Here is a 9173-nt window from a genome sequence, read left to right on the forward strand (position 1 = left end):
TAATGCAACAGAATTGCAAGTTCGATGGACTTCCATTGGAAGATCCTCATCAGTTTTTAGCTGAATTCTTGCAAATCTGTGACACTGTCAAGACTAATGGGGTTGACCCTGAGGTCTACAGACTTATGCTATTCCCTTTTGCTGTATGAGACAGAGCTAGGATATGGTTGGACTCACAACCTAAAGAAAGCCTAAACTCTTGGGAAAAGCTAGTCAATGCCTTCTTGGCAAAGTTCTTTCCACCTCAAAAATTGAGTAAGCTTAGAGTGGAAGTCCAAACCTTCAGACAGAAGGAAGGTGAATCCCTCTATGAAGCTTGGGAAAGATACAAACAATTGATCAGAAAGTGTCCTTCTGACATGCTTTCTGAGTGGAGCATCATAGGTATCTTCTATGATGGTCTGTCTGAACTGTCCAAGATGTCATTGGATAGCTCTGCTGGAGGATCTCTTCATCTGAAGAAGACGCCTGCAGAAGCTCAAGAACTCATTGAAATGGTTGCAAATAACCAATTCATGTACACTTCTGAAAGGAATCCTATGAACAATGGGACGAATCAGAAGAAAGGAGTTCTTGAGATTGATACTCTGAATGCCATATTGGCTCAGAACAAAATATTGACTCAGCAAGTCAATATGATTTCTCAAAGTCTGTCTGGAATGCAAGCTGCACCAGGCAGTACTAAGGACGCTTCATCTGAAGAAGAAGCTTATGATCCTGAGAACCCTTCAATGGAATAGGTGAATTACATGGGAGAACCCTATGGAAACACCTATAATCCTTCATGGAGAAATCATCCAAATCTCTCATGGAAGGATCAACAGAGACCTCAACAAGGTTTCAACAACAATAATGGTGGAAGAAACAGGATTAGCAATGGCAAGCCTTTTCCATCATCTTCTCAGCAACAGACAGAGAATTCTAAGCAGAGCCACTCTGACTTAGCAACCATGGTCTCTGATCTAATCAAAACCACTCAAAGTTTCATGACTGAAACAAAGTCCTCCATTAGAAACTTGGAGGCTGATAGCGCGAAATTGTGATCAATACTTTTCACAAATCAAATAATCCCCGGTAATGAATCCAAAAACTTGGTGTTCAATACCATGGCATAAACACAACTTCGCACAACTAACCAGCAAGTGTACTGGGTCGTCCAAGTAATAAACCTTACGCGAGTAAGGGTCGATCCCACAGAGATTGTTGGTATGAAGCAAGCTATGGTCACCTTGTAAATCTTAGTCAGGCAAACTCAAATGGGTATGGTGATATACGAATAAAACATAAAGATAAAGATAGAGATACTCATGTAATTCATTGGTAGGAATTTCAGATAAGAGTATGAAGATGCTGGTCCCTTCCGTCTCTCTGCTTTCCTACTGTCTTCATCCAATCCTTCTAACTCCTTTCCATGGCAAGCTTAAGCAAGGGTTTCACCGTTGTCAGTGGCTACCTCCCATCCTCTCAGTGGAAATGTTCAACGCACCCTGTCACGGCACGGCTATCCATCTGTCGGTTCTCGATCAGGCCGGAATAGAATCCAGTGATTCTTTTGCGTCTGTCACTAACGCCCCGCCCTCAGGAGTTTGAAGCACGTCACAGTCATTCAGTCATTGAATCCTACTCAGAATACCACAGACAAGGTTAGACCTTCCGGATTCTCTTGAATGCCGCCATCAGTTCTAGCCTATACCACGAAGACTCTGATCTCACGGAATGGCTGGCTCGGTTGTCAGGCGAGCACTTGGTTGTCAGGCGATCAACCATGCATCGTGTATTAGGAATCCAAGAGATATTCACCCAATCGAAGGTAGAACGGAGGTGGTTGTCAGTCACACGTTCATAGGTGAGAATGATGATGAGTGTCACGGATCATCACATTCATCAAGTTGAAGAACAAGTGATATCTTAGAACAAGAACAAGCGGAATTGAATAGAAGAACAATAGTAATTGCATTAATACTCGAGGTACAGCAGAGCTCCACACCTTAATCTATGGTGTGTAGAAACTCCACCGTTGAAAATACATAAGAACAAGGTCTAGGCATGGCCGAATGGCCAGCCTCCCAATGATCTAAGATAGCATCAGAACAAAGATAACTACCCAGATATCTCAATACAATAGTAAAAGGTCCTACTTATAGAGAACTAGTAGCCTAAGGTTTACAGAGATGAGTAAATGACATAAAAATCTACTTCCGGGCCCACTTGGTGTGTGCTTGGGCTGAGCAATGAAGCATTTTCGTGTAGAGACTCCTCTTGGAGTTAAACGCCAGCTTTGGTGCCAGTTTGGGCGTTTAACTCCCATTCTTGTGCCAGTTCCGGCGTTTAACGCTGGGAATTCTGAGGGTGACTTTGAACGCCGGTTTGGGCCATCAAATCTTGGGCAAAGTATGAACTATCATATATTGCTGGAAAGCCCAGGATGTCTACTTTCCAACGCCATTGAGAGCGCGGCAATTGGGCTTCTGTAGCTCTAGAAAATTCACTTCGAGTGCAGGGAGGTCAGAATCCAACAGCATCTGCAGTCCTTTTTAGTCTCTGAATCAGATTTTTGCTCAGGTCCCTCAATTTCAGCCAGAAAATACCTGAAATCACAGAAAAACACACAAACTCATAGTAAAGTCCATAAAAGTGAATTTTAACTAAAAACTAATAAAAATATACTAAAAACTAACTAGATCATACTAAAAACATACTAAAAACAATGCCAAAAAGCGTACAAATTATCCGCTCATCAGAGGCACAAGTGGGTCAGCTGAGTAAGAGTTACTGAACTCCCTCCTAGCACTCTTCCAAGCAATACAGAAGAAAATCCAAAAGGAGAGTGTAAGGCCATCAACATGGCCGAATTTGGAGAGGAGGAAGAGGTAGTGAGCGCCACTGAGGAAGACCTCAATGGACGTCCACTGGCCTCCAATGAGTTCCCTAATGAGGAACCATGGGAATCTGAGGCTCACACTGAGACCATAGAGATTCCATTGGATTTACTTCTGCCATTCATGAGCTCTGATGAGTATTCTTCCTCTGAAGAGGATGAAGATGTCACTGAAGAGCAAGTTGCTAAATACCTTGGAGCAATCATGAAGCTAAATGACAAGTTATTTGGTAATGAGACTTGGAAGGATGAACCTCCTTTGCTCACCAACGAACTGGATGACTTGACTAGGCAGAAATTACCTCAAAAGAGACAGGACCCTGGGAAGTTCTCAATACCTTGTACAGTAGGCACCATGACCTTCAAGAAGGCTCTGTGTGACCTAGGGTCAAGCATAAACCTCATTCCTCTCTCTGTAATGGAGAAGCTAGGGATCTTTGAGGTGCAAGCTGCAAGAATCTCACTAGAGATGGCAGACAATTCAAGAAAACAAGCTTATGGACTTGTAGATGATGTTCTGGTAAAGATTGAAGACCATTACATCCCTGCTGATTTCATAGTCCTAGAAACTGGGAAGTGCATGAATGAATCCATCATCCTTGGCAGACCCTTCCTAGCCACAGCAAAGGCTGTGATTGATGTTGACAGAGGATAATTGATCATTCAAGTGAATGAAGAATCCTTTGTGTTTAAGGCTCAAGGATACCCCTCTGTAACCATGGAGAGGAAGCATGAAGAGCTTCTCTCAAAACAGAGTCAAACAGAGTCCCCACAGTCAAACTCTAAGTTTGGTGTTGGGAGGCCACAACCAACTTCTAAGTTTGGTGTTGAACCCCCACATTCAAACTCTAAGTTTGGTGTTGGGAGGTTCCAACATTGCTCTGAGTATCTATGAGGCTCCATGAGAGCCCACTGTCAAGCTACTGACATTAAAGAAGCGCTTGTTGGGAGGTAACCCAATGTTATATTTATCTATTTTCCTTTGTTATTTTATGTTTTCTATAGGTTGATAACCATGGGAAGTCACAAAATCAATTGAAAAAGCAAAAACAGCATGAAAAACAGAAAGAAAAATAGCACACCCTGGAGGAAAACTTGCTGGCATTTAAATGCCAGTAAGGGCAGCAAATGGGCGTTTAACGCCCAGTCTGGCACCATTATGGGCATTTAACACCAGAAAGGGGCACCAGACTGGCGTTAAACGCCAGGAAGGGGCAAGAAGCTGGCGTTAAACGCCAGAAATGGGCACCAGCCCGGCGTTTAACGCTAGAATTGGCAGAAGGAGCATTTTTGCTCGCCACTTGGAGCAGGGATGAATTTTCCTTGACACCTCAAGATCTGTGGACCCCACAGGATCCCCACCTACCCCACCATTCTCTCTCTTCTTCACCCATTCACCAATCACTTCAACACCTCTTCCCCAAAAACCCCTCACCTATCAAATCCCACTATTCTCTTCACCACTCACATCCATCCTTCATAAAACCCCACCTACCTCACCATTCAAATTCAAACCACTTTCCCTCCCAAACCCACCCATAATAACCAAACCATACACCCCCTCTTCACCCCTATATAAACCCTTCTTCACTCATTCATTTTCACACAACCTAAACACTACTTCTCCCCCTTGGCTGAACCACAAAGCCACCTCCATCTCCTCTATTTCTTCTTCTTCTACTCTCTCCTTTCTTCTTTTGCTCGAAGTTGAGCAAACCTTCTAAGTTTGGTGTGGTAAAAGCATTGCTTTTTATTTTTCCATAACCATTTATGGCATCTAAGGCCGGAGAAACCTCTAGAAAGAGGAAAGGGAAGGCAAAAGCTTCCACCTCCGAGTCATGGGAGATGGAGAGATTCATCTCAAGGGTGCATCAAGACCACTTCTATGAAGTTGTGGCCATGAAGAAGGTGATCCCCGAGGTCCCTTTCAAACTCAAAAAGAGTGAATATCCGGAGATCCAACATGAGATCCGAAGAAGAGGTTGGGAAGTTCTTACCAACCCCATTCAACAAGTCAGAATCTTAATGGTTCAATAGTTCTATGCCAATGCATGGATCACCAAGAACCATGATCAAAGTGTGAACCTGGACCCAAAGAATTGGCTTACAATGGTTCGGAGGAAATGCTTAGATTTTAGTCCGGAGAATGTAAGGTTAGAATTCAACTTGCCCATGATGCAAGGAGATGAACACCCTTACACTAGAAGGGTCAACTTTGATCAAAGGTTGGACCAAGTCCTCATAGACATTTGTGAAGAGGGCGCTTGATGAGCGGATAATTTATACGCTTTTTGGCATTGTTTTTAGTATGCTTTTAGTATGTTTTAGTTAGTTTTTAGTATATTTTTGTTAGTTTTTAAGTAAAATTCACTTTTCTAGACTTTACTATGAGTTTGTGTGTTTTTCTGTGATTTCAGGTATTTTCTGGCTGAAATTGAGGGTCCTGAGCAAAAATCTGATTCAGAGACTGAAAAGGACTGCAGATGCTGTTGGATTCTGACCTCCCTGCACTCGAAGTGGAATTTCTGGAGATACAGAAGCCCAATTGGCGCGCTCATGAGATAGGACTGATGACGGCATTCAAGAGAATCCGAAAGGTCTAAACCTTGTCTGTGGTATTCTGAGTAGGATTCAATGATTGAATGACTGTGACGAGCTTCAAACTCCTAAGGGCGGGGCGTTAGTGACAGACGCAAAAGAATCACTGGATTCTACTCCGGCCTGATTGAGAACCGACAGATGGATAGCCGTGCCGTGACAGGGTGCGTTGAACATTTCCACTGAGAGGATGGGAGGTAGCCACTGACAACGGTGAAACCCTTGCATACAGCTTGCCATGGAAGGAGCCTTGCGTGTTTGAAGAAGAAGACAGTAGGAAAGCAGAGATTCAGAAGATGGAGCATCTCCAAAACCTCAACCTGTTCTCCATTACTGCAAAACAAGTACTTATTTCATGTTCTTTTACTTTTCACAATCAACCCTGATAATTATTGATATCCCGACTAAGATTTACAAGATAACCATAGCTTGCTTCAAGCCGACAATCTCCGTGGGATCGACCCTTACTCACGTAAGGTATTACTTGGACGACCCAGTGCACTTGCTGGTTAGTTGTGCGGGGTTGCAAAAGTGTGATTGCAATTTCGTGCACCAAGTTTTTGGCGCCGTTGCCGGGGATTGTTCGAGTTTGGACAACTGACGGCTTATCTTGTTGCTTAGATTAGGACTGTTTTATTTTTGTTGGTTTAGAGTCTTCTAGTTTAGTCTAGTTTCATATTTTAAGTTTGGTGTCAATTGCATGCTTTTATTTTTTTTTATTTTCGAATTTGCATGTCCTTAGTCCCTTTTTTATCCTTAAAAATTCTAAGTTTGGTGTCCTCTTTGTTTTTTTTTTCCTTAAAATTTTCGAAAATTAGTGTTTGATTTTCTAAAAATTTTAAGTTTGGTGTCATTTTGTTGTTTTTCTCTTTCCTCATTTCAAAAATCAAATCTTTTTCACAAAAATTTTTCAATCATATCTTTTTAATTGCTATTCTCAAAATCTTTTTAATTAACTAATTGATTCAGTTTTCAAATTTGCTTTGATCTTATTTTCTTTTAATTTTTGAATTTTTGTTTTATTTTCCTTTTGTTTTATTTTATTTTTTTCGGTTAATTCAAAAAAATAATAAAATAAATATATTTTTATCTACTTGCAATCCATATCATTTCCCTTTATCCATCATGGACCTAAGTGGAATTGAACAGTCCAGAAGGACTCTGGGGTCTTATGCTAACCCTATTACAGCTGCATATGGGAGTAGCATCTGTGCACCTCCCATCAAAGCAAGCAGCTTTGAGCTAAATCCTCAACTCATTATCATAGTGCAGCAAAATTGCCAGTATTCCGGTCTTCCACAGGAAGAGCCTACTGAGTTTCTGGCACAGTTCTTACAAATTGCTGACACAGTACGTGATAAAGAGGTGGATCAGGATGTCTACAGACTATTACTGTTTCCATTTGCTGTAAAAGATCAAGCTAAGAGGTGGTTGAATAACCAACCTACAGCAAGCATAAAGACATGGAAACAGTTATCAGACAAATTCCTGAATCACTTTTACCCTCCAAAGAGGATGACACAGCTAAGACTGGACATCCAAGGCTTTAAACAAGAGGATGATGAATCCCTTTATAATGCCTGGGAGAGGTATAGAGGTATGCTAAGAAAATGCCCCTCTGAAATGTTTTCAGAGTGGGTACAGTTAGACATCTTCTACTATGGGCTTACAGAAAAAGCTCAGATGTCTTTAGACCACTCAGCTGGTGGATCTATACACATGAGGAAGACAATTGAAGAGGCTCAAGAGCTTATAGACACTGTTGCTAGAAATCAATATTTATACTCTGACAATGAGTTCTCTCCAAAAGAGGAAGTTATGGCAGTAGCCACTGATCATAATCCTCAAGAACAGATGATTGAGCTTAATCAGCAATTACACCTGATGACAAAACAGTTAGCAGAATTTAAAGAGATGCTCCAAGAGACTAAAATTGCTAACAAGAACATGGAATCACAGTTGAATCAGGCAAAACAGCAGCTATCTAAATAGATAACAGAAGAATGCCAAGCAGTTCAACTGAGGAGTGGGAAGACACTGAATAACACTGCTCAAAGTAGCAAAAAGTCAGTAAAGGAACAATTGACAGAGGATAGCCAAACCACTATCCAAAATCCCTCTGAGGACAGTAAGAGCCCAGAGAGGAATGCTATTGGCGTTCAAACGCTAGAAAAGGAGGGAAAGCTGGCGTTAAACGCCCATTCCCTGCCCAGTTCTGGCGTTCAAACGCCAGAAAAGGGGGAAAAGTTGGCGTTAAACGCCCATTTTCCACCCAATCCTGGCGTTCAAACGCAAAAGGGGAACCAGACACCTGAGAGTGCTGATAGTAACCCCTCTAAAAAGACTTCTCCAACCACTTCTGTAAGGAATAAACCTGCAGCAATTAAGGTTGAAGAATATAAAGCCAAGATGCCTTATCCTCAGAAACTCCGCCAAGCGGAACAGGATAAGCAATTTGCCCGCTTTGCAGACTATCTAAGGACTCTTGAAATAAAGATTCCGTTTGCAGAGGCACTTGAGCAAATACCTTCTTATGCTAAGTTCATGAAAGAGATCTTAAGTCATAAGAAGGATTGGAGAGAAACTGAAAAAGTTTTTCTCACTGAAGAATGCAGTGCAGTCATATTAAAGAGCTTACCAGAGAAGCTTAAAGATCCTGGAAGCTTTATGATACCATGCACATTAGAGGGTACTTGTACCAAGAAAGCTCTATGTGATCTTGGGGCAAGTATCAACCTAATACCTGCATCCACTATCAGAAAGCTTGGCTTGACTGAAGAAGTCAAACCAACCAGGATATGTCTCCAACTTGTTGATGGCTCCATTAAATACCCATCAGGCATAATTGAGGACATGATTGTCAAGGTTGGGCCATTTGCCTTTCCCACTGACTTTGTAGTGCTGGAAATGGAGGAGCACAAGAGTGCAACTCTCATTCTAGGAAGACCTTTCCTAGCAACTGGACGAACCCTCATTGATGTCCAAAAAGGGGAATTAACCCTGAGAGTCAATGAGGATGAGTTCAAGTTGAATGTTGTCAAAGCTATGCAGCATCCAGACACATCAAATGACTGCATGAGCACTGATATTATTGATTCTTTGGTGGAGGAGGTCAATATGACTAAAAGTCTTGAATCAGAGCTAGATGACATCTTTAAAGATGTTCAGCCTGATCTGGAGGAACTAAAGGAAATAAAAGAAATTCTGAAAATTCCTCAGGAAGAAGATAAGCCTCCTAAACCAGAGCTTAAGCCACTACCACCATCCCTGAAATATGCATTTCTGGGAGAAGGTGACACTTTTTCAGTGATCATAAGCTCTGCTTTAAATCCACAGGAAGAGGAAGCACTAATTCAAGTGCTAAGGACACACAAGACAGCTCTTGGGTGGTCCATAAGTGATCTTAAGGGCATTAGCCCAGCAAGATGCATGCACAAGATCCTATTGGAGGATGATGCTAAGCCAGTGGTTCAACCACAAAGGCGGCTAAATCCAGCCATGAAGGAGGTGGTGCAGAAAGAGGTCACTAAGTTACTAGAGGCTGGGATTATTTATCCTATTTCTGATAGCCCCTGGGTGAGCCCTGTCCACGTTGTCCCTAAGAAGGGAGGCATGACAGTGGTTCATAATGAAAAGAATGAACTCGTTCCTACAAGAACAGTTACAGGGTGGCGCATGTGTATTGACTACAGAAGGC

General features: G+C 42.0%; 1 non-coding gene across 1 annotated transcript; it reads right to left on the reverse strand.

Moving 5' to 3' along the window:
• Positions 1-257: 257 nt before the first annotated feature.
• Positions 258-365, reverse strand: LOC112792980 (small nucleolar RNA R71). Its single transcript, XR_003197695.1, has one exon. It is a non-coding gene; the product is annotated as a small nucleolar RNA R71 (small nucleolar RNA).
• Positions 366-9173: the final 8808 nt, after the last annotated feature.

Source organism: Arachis hypogaea, chromosome 3 (genome assembly GCF_003086295.3).
Source record: "Arachis hypogaea cultivar Tifrunner chromosome 3, arahy.Tifrunner.gnm2.J5K5, whole genome shotgun sequence".
In the NCBI taxonomy this organism is placed as follows: domain Eukaryota; kingdom Viridiplantae; phylum Streptophyta; class Magnoliopsida; order Fabales; family Fabaceae; genus Arachis; species Arachis hypogaea.